We start from the raw sequence: 13,691 nt of genomic DNA, 5'->3' as shown, positions 1-13,691 counted from the left end.
TTTGTTTTTCAGAGAAATGTTCATTGGTGGGCCAAGGTTTTTAAATAATATTTTTGCTTATTTTTTTGACAGTGATAAATACAATCTGGGAAATTGTAATTTCTTACAGTTTAATTATATTAAGCTGTTTCCAATTAGTAAAATCCTGGTGGTGTTTCATACTCAGATAAGCAAAGTGGTAGGAACTGAGAACAAGCAACATGAAGCACGTGGACATGGCAGTAAGTGTGCATGGCTTACAAAGGCAGAGGAATAACTGTCCAGGGTCGATATCAGAACTACTTCCAGTGCAGAGCCTGCTGGGCCACACTAGGTACTTCAGTGTGGTGGCATTTACCCAGATTCTCCCCATTCCTGGATTCCTCTGATATGGCTTCCTGTAGCTCACTGTAGCTTAATTTGTCTGACTTACCCCAAATTATGCCACAACACCCCAGAAAATATTTATTCTGACAGTAGCCTAATTTTCCTGGGTCTAGAGAAATAGGTAGGAAGGCTGAGAAATTGACACATTCCTTTAAAAATAAGCTGCTGAAAATTTAAAGAAATAGTTGTAAATTCTCTGAAATCACTATTGGTAGCTTATGGACACCAAAATAAGATGTCATCTTGCATTCAGAGAAGACTCTTTTCTTCCAATGGTTTAAGTGAACACTCTAAACATTTATACACAGTATGTATTTGAGCTATCTTTTATTCCCTGATTGAAAGGGATTTGCACTAAATTCCTTCATCTGCCTCTCACTCCCACATGGCCAGTGGCACAGAGCTTTTAATTTATTTAACTTGTTTATTTATTTATTACCAAAAATGTAGAGAATATTCGGCAAATAAACAGCCCCTTCAAAGACTGCATTTTTAATTGTGGTCTCATTAGTGCTCCTGCCCCTTGGAGATAACCAACATCTTGGAAGGACACAAAGCTTTTTATGATACATTTAGTCACGGACAAACTCTCAGTCTTTTGAGTTTCACCAGCCTTGATTTGTTTCATCATCATGAAAGTTAATTGAATACCTTTCGGCCCTTGATCTCCTGAACCTCTCAAATACTGTATAACTATGGGGATAATAATAGGAGTCTATGACTAATTAGAAATGGGAGGGAAATGGGGAGCCCAGCTTGGAGACAACTATTCCTTTTCTAACTATTCTCTCCTGTCCCCCAACCATAGCTATGCCCTGCAGCTCTACTCAAGGACATTTGCTTGTCTCTCACTGTGCTTGGTTCTACAAGGACCTTGTTTGCTTTCTTTTCTTCTTTGGAAAGGATTCAGAATATGCCACCCCAAAATGGGCCACTTTGGTGTATTAATTACTTTGAACTGAAGACACTTGAAAAACAGCAAATGCAAAGAGAGGCTTTCTCACTTTGAGCTGCCCTTATTTGCCTAAAGACAGGTCCTCTAAAAAGAACTCAATTATCATAAATGCCCTTCCCAGAAGTTTCATCAACCAGGAGGATGGACTCATCACAGGAGAGGAGACTAGAAGTAGACAGCATACCCAGACACATTTAGTCACACATTATCATATCTCCCATCTCTTCTTTTAAAGGCCCATTCATCTCTCCTAAAAATCACTTACTCTCCAAATCATCTACATAACCTCTCCCTTTTTCTATTCAGATGGGTATATAAACTTTCATATCTCACTGCTTTTTGGGGTATTCACTTTTTCCCTGTGGTGCCCCATGCATGTAATGTTAAGAGTTAGTAAATTTGTATAGTTTTTCTCCTGCGAATCTGCTCACTGTCAGTTTATTTCATAAAGCCAGCTTTACAACAACCTAGAAAGGTAGAGATAGAGTCTTTTTCCCCTTGAACTATGATCCTGACTAGTGCTTGTATAATACACAAACCCTTTTGATCTCTGGTCTTCTGTTTTCAGCAGCTTCTAGGATATTGCCATTCACATGATCCCAATGCACTAAACTGCTTATCTTTTCCTGTCCCTTAAAATCAACTTCTCTTTCCCATTTCTAGGATTATTCTGGTTAAATTTTCCCAAAGCTGTTGACCTGATCTGGAGCCAAAAGAGGACTAAGTATTTTCTTTGATTAAACATGAGATTATGAGCTTCTTGAGGGCAGGAGTTACTCTTTTTTAAAAAAAAAAATTTATTTATTTATTCATGAGAGACAGAGAGAGAGAGAGAGAGAGAGAGAGGCAGAGACACAGGCAGAGGGAGAAGCAGGATCCTCACAGGAAGCCCGATGCAGGCCTCGATTCCGGGACTCTGGGCTCATGCCCTGAGCCAAAGGCAGAAACTCAACCACTGAGCCACCCAAGAGTCCCTGGCAGGAGTTGTTCTTTATGATTTTTATATCCTATAGTAAGTATCCTAGTGAGGCATCTCAATGAATATCTATTAATTATTGACTAGTTGATTAAAACGTTGTGTTAAGTGAGGCAAAATATTATACTTCCCAATGTAATGACCATTAGCTAAAAATCAGTCAGAAAATGTAAATGTATCAGAGCCTGTCTGTTTCTGCTGCTATCAAAACAGTTGCCTTACTAATGGTGAGTGGGAGGCAGAGGTTCTAGCCTCTGTCACCCTTGGTCCTGTTTAATCAGACTTATGGGGTGGAAAGAGATGAAAATCAATTATGCTTTACTAATCCCATTTTAACTGGCCCTTTATAGATAAAAAAATAATAAATTAACCTCAAATAGTGAAATCCTAAAACTACCTTGAATCACAGCATAATTATAATACCCGAGGCAACTAAAAACAAAATAAAACAACAAAAAACCAAATAAAATAAAACCTAATGATCATCATTCTAAAAATATTCAAACTTTCTTATAAATGCAATGATTCTGTGCATAATTACTTTGTACATACACCATTACTGGGACTGGATATAGCCTAAATTCTTCAAAGGCATTTTATTCTAAGAAGGAATCTGTCTTCAGAGACTCTACCCTATAGTGATACATGAACTCTTAACTTTGATGCAAGTAAAACATCAGCAGTGGTTTACCGAGAAGCGCATGTGATTAACACCCCTCGGCCCCCTTTAAGAATTACCCTGGAGTCCTAAATAATTAGGCAGCTCTGTAAAATTGTTTCCAGCTTTCTGAACTAACTAGCCTTTCTTGGAAGATACTGCAGGATTAAGGGCTTTGCTACCAGACAATGGCTTGAATACCTAAGATGACTTTGTTAGAAAGATGCCACAACTCCCTGGTGTGACATCTTTAATGGAAGTGATAAAATGTGAACTGCTCTGTGAAATGACTCTCTTTTTAAATGATGGTTGTGAAAGCCATTTACAATATTCTTTATTTAATGTTTTCCTGCTTATTGTGTTTTCTTTTTCTAATCCTGGAATTAACAATTAAATGTGTTTTGTTGGCTATCATCTAACATTTTTTTCACTAAAACATGTTCCGTCTCTAGCAATGACGAAAACTCTGTGCATAAGTCTACTTTATGAAAAGAGCTCCTTAAAGCTATTTTTTCCCTGACAGTTGTGTAGATCATTCATTCATTTAACTAACCATTTGTTGACACCATTATTATTATTATTATTAAGTTATTACTGAGCACTCATAGTACAAGAAGCAATACTGTGTTGCGGGGGATGGAAGTTAAATAAGAAAGTATACAAGGAGTTTAGATTCTAATGATAGAGTAGAACATGCAGCCTGAATAGCCACAATAAAAGCAGAGAATTAGAAATGTCACCCGCCTGCCCAGTGCTGGGCCTTTATTCCCCTACTTGATTTCCAGCATTCAATCCACCCACTCTAACCACCACCACTTTGCACATGAGAGTTTCCCTCTTTGCCAGATGGCTCCCCAGCACTGAATTTAGACCTCATTTCCTGTTCAGAAGAACAGTGCTCAAAGTCTTTGTCTCCAAGTACACATGCCCTCATTCTTCTGTGTTTTACCCTCTTCACCCAGACATGCATCACACAGGTGGGTCATTTCTAATGAAGTACCTCTAATGCTACCCATCTGCCAGGCTATATAAGGGGCTGACTTTCTCCTCCTTCTCAGCACTGAGGTGGAACAATTCACTGTACTTTCTACCCAGAACACACCATTCCACAGCAACCATGCCTCCTCCCATTTCTTGTAATATCCTGAATCACCAACATGACACCCTCTGACAGGCCAACGTAAAACACAAAACAAATGCAAACAGGCAAAGGATTTAGGGGACACAATCTGGCTACCTGTGAGCATCATGGCATTCAACCCCTTTTCCCACAGCTTCCTTCTAGAACCTTCCTCTACAAAAGGGCTCAGTGTGTGAAACCCAAATGATATGAAAGGGAGAAATAACTGAGCACATGAAAGAGGAAGATGTGATTCTGGCCAACATCACAATCAGTTCTACTGCCACTGATGATAAAAAAATGTGGGCTGAAAAAACTGTTACTGAATCTCCCCCCCCCCCGCCCCCCCTTTTAAGAATGTCCTGAGAGGCACCAAAGCAGTCCACTGGATATTCCTCAGCCCTGAGGAAATTTGTGAGGGGATGGGGTAGTGGTCACATCGGCCCTATCAAGGACCTTTATTGAGTACTTAACAAATTATTCACTTCTTACTTTCCCTACCCTACATCTTTCCCAGGTCTGCCAGTTTTGATTCTCTTCTCCTTACTAGTTTCAACAACTTGATTCTAAACTCTTGATTCTTTGCTCCACAGAGGACCTGGGTGCCTACAGTTTAATTGCTCTTTCTGCATCTCCTCCAGTTTCTGCAAATAGCTTTTCAATTATTTCTGGAGGTCCTAGCCCTAGAGTCTTTGAACTCATGCAATCTCAGAGGAAGATCCCCAACCCTTGTTCCTGCTTCCCCAAAGCTGCCCGCCCTTTTCTTTTAAGGTTATGAAATTCAGACAAACAGCAAGTAACGAGGAGCTTGCCAACTGAAAGTTTTAGATCAGAATTGTTGGGTCAAATCGGCACTAGACAAACTGAGCTAAGATGTATTAGCTTTTGCAACAGTGACAACCCCAAGAAATTTGGTGGCTTGCAAACATAACAAAAATATTTCTTGTTTAAGTTACAAAAGAAGGGCTGTTGCTCTGCTTCAGTTCTGCTCTCATTGGTAAGTTCTTCTGTCTGCTCATTTCTGGAATCTGAGAAGGAGAAGTTTCTATATGAGACCTGTGATTCTCATAGCAGAGACATGAATGCAAGAGTTTGAGTCCATCCACATTGTGTAAAACCTCTAATTAAATAAAGTTAATGTCATGGACATTTGCAACCCAGTGGCTAAAGCACAGTGGGCCAAGTCCTTATCACATATCCTCTTTCCCTGCCATGTAGGGCAGATCACTTAATACAGGGTGGGGATGCATAATTCTATTTCAAAGAAAAAGCAAATATTTGAAATACCCATTTGAAATACCCTTTGAACAATTTCAAAGGGAATATAAGTTAAGAGAGGGGAGAAGGAGAAAGGGTCCCAGGGACTAGAATCAGGTACAAAGCAGAGTTTGGTCCACAGGTCCACAAGAGATGAGAAATAAGTCAATTACTAATTTCCATAATATATCTATTTTTTATTACAAGCAATAGACACCTAACTCAAATTAGCTTAATTGAAAAAGGACCTAATGGGTTGGCAACTCCAAATGGACTTGAGGGATGCCAGCTGTATGCTCACAAATAAAGTCCCCCAGGAAGGTTTAAATAATGGAGAACAAAACAGAGAGTGGATAGTGGTAAATAGGAAAGGAAGAGAGCACATGATCAAGAAGAAAGTCACACTTTTCCTTTTGAAATGACTTGGGGGTCACTATATGAAGACAACTAAGAGTCAGCACATTTAAATGAAATACCACAACCACTTTTTCAACAACAAGCACCAAATAATTTCTTCTTCCCTCACTCATACTAAAGACACTTTTTCCCTAAGGAGGTTCACAAATGGGTTTTAAAAAACTTGAAAAGTGCTCATTAATTCTTATGAGTTCAGAAAAATTCCCAATTTCCATGTTCAGTGTTGCATCCCCTAATAACTTTTGTCTGATGAAAAAAAATTTCTTTCTTCTCTGACTGCCAGAGAATCTTAACAAAGTGTGCTAAAGAAATAGGATTCAGGCCACCTCTGTGTGGTAAAAAGGACCTTGACAGTCACCACGTTGTGTGAACAGTCACTCAGAGGTACCCTTCTCTGTGCAGGGTCTTGGACCTCACTCCCAAACTCTTTTGTTTCCTAAATTGTTCCTTTCTTTCCCATGCTTTTCAAAAACAATGAACACAATCAAATTAAGGGGCAAATGGCAGGAGCAACAAGGCTCTTTTCTCTATTTTTCCAATGTCTCTCCAAGAAGGGGCCTTCATGTAGGGCAATCACATGCCTTGATTTTTGACAGTAATGATTTGGTGAATTATGCCAGAAAGGCCAATCCAGAATTAAAAGCATTTTTCTAAAGGAAGATGAAGTTTTAAAAGGTGCTTTCCTGGTGTTTAATGATAGGGTTATGTATGGGTATATAAATGAAGTTCAAATTGCAAAACTAAACATATATATATACACTGCTTCATGGTTCTCATCTTGATAGTACCCATTGTTATGCTCTTATCCTTACTCTGCTGTGCTCAGCACAATAGATTGAGCCAACAACTTGTATTTATTGTATTCTGCTAATGTGGGCATAGTTTGGCACCTGTTCATTTTCTAATAAGGGCACAATGAGAAGTTGAATTCCTCCTCTGCGCACTGTGCACAGCAAAACCTGCATGGAGAGGCAGAATTGGGGGTCACTGTTTCTTTCCCCATCTACAACTGACCAAAGAAATCATACCACTTTCCACTGTGGTCATCAAGAAGATTCGCTGTTTTTCAAAGATAAAAGGTGAATGGGCATCTGTTGAAAGAATTAAAAGATTTTATTTTTCAGCAAAAAAAGAGATGTAGATATTGAAAAGCAAGATATATATCTGGTTTAGAATATCATTAGGATGGGCTTTTTGTCTTGTGCCCTCCAACAGATATCTATTGCATATCCAACCTTTTGATGGTGCACATGTCTCTTCTGTAATTTTGTGGATGAACTAAAACTCCAATTGCCTAGCATGGGTTGGTCAGTAGAAATATGAAAGGATAAGAGAAAATCAAAAGGTAAATGAGGACTTACCATGTACTAGATATATTTTACATTTAAAAATACTTCATAATAAGTCCACTATAAATATCTGAGGCTACTTTGATGAGCTCTGGATAGTATTAGGTAGGGAAGGTTTGTAAGAATGGATTATAAAATGTTGAAGTTAACCAGATGTCTTAACCCCACAAGGGAGCCATGCTGCTTCTCTCCCCTTCCAGATAGAGAGGGATGAATGCCTAAAGGTGAGTGGTTGTGTCAGAGTCCCAAGAAAGCATGACCCGTTACTCTCAGATCAAACATTCCTTGCCTTAACCTAAGCCTCACTAGTAGGAAAGCCAACCACCCTCCAAATGACATTGTCAGAATGTGGGCAAGGGATTTTTTCTGTAAGTCTATGTTTCCTTCTCTATCGAATGAGCAAATTCTCCCAGTTGATCTCTAAAGCCCCTTTTAGTTCTAAAATTTGATTATTCTTTTTATCAAGACTTTCCCTCTCCAATAGCTCATGAGATTATTATTTTTAACACCCCATGAGAAAGGAAAGACAATTATTGTTAACCCTCTTTAAGGATGATTAAAGAAAGAAGGAGGATTTAACTTTGTACTTTATGCATAGTAACATAACATTAATGAAATAACCAGAAATAGAATACAAATCCACAGATGATTTGACTTCAAGGCATCCAGCTTTAGGAAAGTCCATGTTACAAAGGGTGAGAATAGATTTTGAAGTCAGGCAAGCAGGAATCTGAATTCCAGTTCCATCTCCACATGATCCCAATTTATTTTCTTCCTTGTTGAGGAAGTGGAAGACTGCACAACTCAGAGTGTTTGCAGGACTGAAATGATTAGGCTGTGTGACTAGTGTGATATTTGATATACAGTGGTCCTCAATAAGTCTTTGTTTCTCTCATAACCACCCTCTATTCTTACTGTTTATCTTCATTTCATTAGCCTTTCTAGGGGCCTATTCAGTAAAGCCTTTGAACCACAGTTGTTTTGTACAACTTTTGTATTGTACAATCTTTGCCCATAATTACAATCTGATTATGTGGCTGACACTATGCTAACTCTTTACCAACATTTCCTTATTTAATATTTACAAAATTCTAAGAGGTAGACACTACTATTTTTTAAATTTTTTTGTTTATTTATTCATGAGAGGCACAGAAAGGGAGAGATGCAGAGGGAGAAGCAGGCTTCCTGTGGGGAGCCTGATGCAGGACTTGATCCCAGGACCCTGGGATCACGACCTGAGCCAAAGGCAGATGCTCAACCACTGAGCCACCTAGGTGTCCCTGTAGACACTATTGTTACTGCCCACATTTTCTAAACTAAGAACCTCTGTGTTTAGAGATGTATAATTCTACAAGATCACATAACTACTGGAACCCTAGATTTGAACAAAGCTTAGTTAAGTACTGAAGTCCATGAAATCAACCACCACTCTAATTTCTAATTTCCTATCACAAGAGGTATAGAATAAAAGGCCATAATTCTTTTTCTTAGTGTAAAAAATATCAAAGTAGTATTAAATCAACTCAACTACCAGCCTTGGTTTTATAACCTCAAACTAAGAAGGTAGATTTAGACAATGGGTTTACATAGACAACAGATATCCAGATAATCTTCTGGTTCTTGCCTTTTAGGTAATATTTCCAGGGCCTGCTGTTACTGGCAAAATACATGCATTCCAAGGGTTAATTGTTGCTATTTTGCCTCCTGAGATCACATTGACTAGAAGAAATATACATCAAAGAGAGAGAAAGAGAGATTGCAATATAATAAATTATTATGCAAAATAATAGTCTTTGAAACTTGGATTCATATTGAATTTATTAAACATACATACTTTCCATTGTTGCTATTATGTTGAGTACTCAATTCTTACATGCACCAATGAAGATGTACAATACATGTAATCTGAAAGTTTTTTCTGAAATGTGCATTATTACTTGAAGAATTTGGAGTAAGTTTTTTTTTCTTTACCAGGAAAACAAAATTTAAACCTTTTGACTTTGTCTAAGACTGCTCTACATTAAATTAATGGAATATTTTATTTAAATGCAAACTTTAGTTAGAAGAGGTGTTTTATAAGGGCAATTTTGTCATGGGATAGCATGATGGCATATGCTTCAGCATACAACAGATCTGTGTTTCAAATATAGCTTTACCCCTACTAATTGAGTGACCATGAAACTTCATATATAAAATTAGTACAATTATTTTTTGTGTTGTTGAAAGAACTAAGTGAGCTTCAGGTAACATGAGGGCTTAAACACACATTACTACCACTAGTAAGCACTACTAGTGTTTTCATTTCATCCATGAAAGCAATAAAGTAAAATACTTATATACCCTTAAGAGAGAATAGGAAAGAAAATAGCAGATGAGGGATAGTAACACAATTTTTGGAAGATGAAAAGTGGAAGAAAAACTGGCAACTTACCTAACACAGAAAGTTAAATACCATGTGTTTAAAGAAGGGATGGCTAACAAGAAGAAAGCAGACTGTGTTACAGAACTCCAGAAAGATCCAGAAACCTGAGGCAAGATGGGGAGTGGATTAAACATGGGAAGATTTATGGAAAACTTTGACAAGGATTACCTAGACCTATAAATCTGCCCCTATCCTGACATAACCAGGTGACTACCTCTCTCCTACTCCAGCATGAGAAAGGAAATGTATTCTCTGAAGGAATTGTGGATTTGTAGCACAAATCTCAGAGGCAACAGGTGCAGCAGAAGGTAAATGTGAGGGGCACACTAAAGCAGGAGGATTAAATGGAGGTCTACTCACTGAATGGTGACATTAGTATAACTGATATAAAGACAGAGAAACATATTTAAATTTCATTAATAGAAAATGTGAAAAATTAGAGAATTACATGAGCAGATGAAACAGAGCATAAGGCCAAATGGAAATTAAAGTTTTGGGGACTCCTAAGTGTTCTGTAAAAGATACAGCTGCCATTATCTTTTGCTATGCATGAGGTAAGGATTCTCCCAAACTAAGGATGACATCATTTGCTTTCTCTAGTTCCACCTCAGTGTTCTGTAAACTTCTTATACGTCCACACAATCACCAGGTAGAAGTCAATACTGAAATCCCAATATATTCTTAAATTTAGCTATAAACCTGGATGTGTTGAAGGTCAATTGTCCAGTCATAATCGACCTCAGAATCCAAGATTCTTTCTGAAGCCACCTTCCATAAAGCTGCAAGTTTCCCTCCAAAATTACTTCACTTAGAAACTCACAAAGGACAAGTTTTGAGCAGATAAAAAGATTGTGATCAATTTTCTTATGTGTCACTCTTAAACAACAAAGTATAGTCCAAGAGAAGTAGTCATGTGAGGAAACAATTCCCTAATTAAAAATAGGGACAAAACCCAAACAAATAGAAAAAAGAAATAATGATAATACAAAGAGCAGGAGAAAATTACATTTATATGTATGTGCAAATATACGTATGTGTTTTATACAGAGATTTAATAAAGTATTACAAAACACCAGTAAGGTGCTATATAAAAAAGAAACAATTTGAGGTAATGCAGACAAATTCGTATACTAAATAGAATTAAAATGCTGGAAAAAAAATACAATCTGCTTACTGAACCAAGGAGATGAAAGACTTATACACTGAAAACTACAAAACATTGCTGAAAGAAATTAATGATATAAGTAAATGGAAAGGCATCCCGTGTTCATGGATTAGAAAACTTAACATGCCAATACTAAAATGTCAATACTACCCCAAAAAAACTACAGATACAGAGCAATCTTTATCAAAATCTTAAGTATATTTTTGTTGTTACAGAAATAGGAAGATCCATCCTAAAATTTATAGGGGATCTCAAGGGACTCTTAATAGCAAAATCAATCTTGAAAATGAAGAACAAGTTGGAGGGTTCACACTTCCTGATTTCAAAAATTACTACAAAGCTTCAGTAATCAAAGTGGTATGGTACTGCTACTAAGACCAGTGGAGGGATCCCTGGGTGGCTCAGCAGTTTGGCGCCTGCCTTTGGCCCAGGGCATGATCCTGGAGTCTCCGGATCGAGTCCCACGTCAGGCTCCCAGCATGGAGCCTGTTTCTCCCTCCTCCTGTGTCTCTGCCTCTCTCTCTCTCTCTCTCTGTGTGTCTATCATAAATCAATCAATCAATCAATCAAAAAAAAAAAAAAGACCAATGGAATAATAGAGACTCCCCAAATAAACCCTCACATATATGGTTTTCTACAAGGGTGCCAAGACCATTCAATGAGAAAAGGCTGTCTTTTTACCAAGTGGTGTTGGAACTTGATATCTAGATGCAGAAGAATGAAGTTGCACCTTTACATTATACCATATTGAAAATGGATCAAAGATCTACTGTAAGTGCTAAACTTCTAAAACTCTTAGAAGAATACATAGAAGAAAAACTTTATGTCATTGAATTTGGCAATGATTTCTTGGACATGAAACCAAAAGCACAGGCAACAAAAGGAAAAATAGAAAAATTGGACTTGATCTGAATTAAAGCCTTTTTGGATCAAAGGACACTATCAGCAGAGTAAAAAGGCAACCCACAAGATGAAAGTAAATATTTACAAGTCACATATATAGTAAGGAATTAATATCCAAAACATATAAAGAAATCCTAAAACTCAGCAACAAAAAACTAACAACCTAATTCAAAAAAGGACAAAGCACTTGAATAGACATTTATTCAAAGAAGATATACAAATGGCCAATAAGCATATGAAAAGATAATCACTAATCATTAGAGAAATGCAAATGAAAACCATAATGAGATGTAACTTCATACTCATTAGGATGGCTAGTATAAAAAAAGAAAGAAAGACAAAGAAAACAAGTGTTAGGAGGATGTGGAAAAATTGAAATTCTTGTGTAATGCTGGTAGGAATGTAAAATGGTGTAGCTGTTGTGGAACATAATATGGAGACTTCTCAAAACATTCATATAAAACTATATGATCTAGTAAGTCCACTTTTGGGTATCTACCCAAAAGAATTAAAAGCAGGATCTCAAAGAGATATTTATACACTTATGTTCATAGCAGCATTATTCACAATAGTCAAAAGGTGGAAGCAACCCAAATATCCATTGATGGATAAATAGATAAACAAAATGTGGTATACATATACAATGGAAAATTATTTAGCTTTAAAAAAGAATGAAATTCTGACACATGCTACAATATAGATGAACCTTGAGGACATAACAGGACATAATATTGCATTGAGGACAAAATAAATCAAACATAAAAGGACAAATATTGCATGATTCTACTTATGTGAAACAGCAAGAGTAGTTAAATTAATAGAGATAAAAAGTAGAATGGTGATTATCAGAAGCTGGGGTGGGAGGAAAGAATGGGAACATACTAGTTAATGGTTACAGAATTTCAGTGTGGAGTGATGAGAAATTTCTGGAAATGCATAGTGGTGATGATTGCACAATAATGTGAATGTTCTCAATGCCATAGAGCTTAAATGTGATTAAAGTAATAAGTTTTGGGGCACCTGGGTGGCTTAGTCAGTTAAGTGTCTGCCTTCAGCTCAGGTCATGATCTCAGGTCCTGGGATTGAGCCCCAAGTCAGGCTCCCTGCTCAGTGAGAAGCCTCCTTTTCCTTCTCCTTCTGCCACTCCCCCCTGCTTATGCTTTTTCTCTCTCTGTCAAAATAAATAAATACAATCTTTTAAAAAATAAAATAATAAAAAATAAGTAAAATAAAACAAAATACTAAGTTTTATATTATATATATTTTATCATGATAAAATACATCTACTGGAGGTTATCAACAGCCTGACCAGAAAGTGAAGATTACTTGGTTAAGTCTGAGAGAAGTCAACCAAAGCCAAAAGAGAAAGGATGAATACCCACCATTTGCTTTGATGTGGATGGAACTGGAGAGTATTATGCTGAGTGAAGTAAGTCAGTTGGAGAAGGACAATCATCATATGGTTTTACTTATACAAGGAATATAAGAAATAGTGAAAGGGACTAAAAGGGAAAGGAGGGAAACTGAGTGGGAAAAATTAGAGAGGGAGACAAATCATGAGAGACTCCTAACTCTGAGAAACAAAGGGTTACAGAAGGGAAGGTGGGATGGGGTAACTGGGTGATGGGCACTAAGGAGGACACTTGATGGGGTGAGCACTGGGTGTTATACTATATGTTGGCAAATCAAACTTCAATAAAAACAAACGAAAAAAAAACAAGAAGAAGAAGAAGGAGAAGGAGAAGGAGAAGAAGAAGAAGACCAAAACACCGAAATTAAAAAAAAAACAAAACAAAACAAAACAGAAAATAATCCTATCACTTTGGACATCTTTCTGTCCAGGAACAACTGCAAACCCAGAAGAGGTAGCTGAGAATCTAATCATCATTTTTTTCACAGCCTTGTAGAGTTTAAGAGAAGCAAGTAAGAATTCAAGACCATTAAAGATGAGGCCTTGGGTAAACTTGGGTGCTCTAGGTTTGGGTCCTAACCTTAGGAGTAAGGGAAAATTGCAAGTAAGATGCTCATTCAGATATAATCCAAGCTTCAAATCATCTAAGTGGCCCAAGAGATGTCAAACTCTGAAAATGCAGTAACAGGAAC

At 37.3% G+C, this 13,691-nt stretch overlaps 1 long non-coding RNA gene across 8 annotated transcripts in view; it reads right to left on the bottom strand.

Annotated features, from left to right (window-relative positions):
* LOC144293060 (uncharacterized) overlaps window positions 1-13,691 on the bottom strand; it is a 90,241-nt gene that overhangs the window by 60,276 nt on the left and 16,274 nt on the right. The window contains exons 5-6 of one of the 8 annotated variants that reach the window (XR_013360553.1): window positions 9,530-9,624; window positions 6,822-6,840 (exon numbers count right to left, since the gene is read on the bottom strand). The exons of 5 other annotated variants lie outside the window; for them this stretch is intronic. This is a non-coding gene — a long non-coding RNA (uncharacterized LOC144293060). Of the gene's footprint in view, window positions 1-6,604; window positions 6,841-9,529; window positions 9,625-13,691 lie in introns of those variants that run through there. 2 more of the 8 variants (XR_013360551.1, XR_013360557.1) reach the window with 2 other exon arrangements.

The sequence above is a fragment of the Canis aureus genome, chromosome 21 (genome assembly GCF_053574225.1).
Source record: "Canis aureus isolate CA01 chromosome 21, VMU_Caureus_v.1.0, whole genome shotgun sequence".
Taxonomy (NCBI): Eukaryota; Metazoa; Chordata; class Mammalia; order Carnivora; family Canidae; genus Canis; species Canis aureus.
Note: the sequence above shows the minus strand (reverse complement) of the source record. Positions and strands in the feature narration are given on the sequence as shown.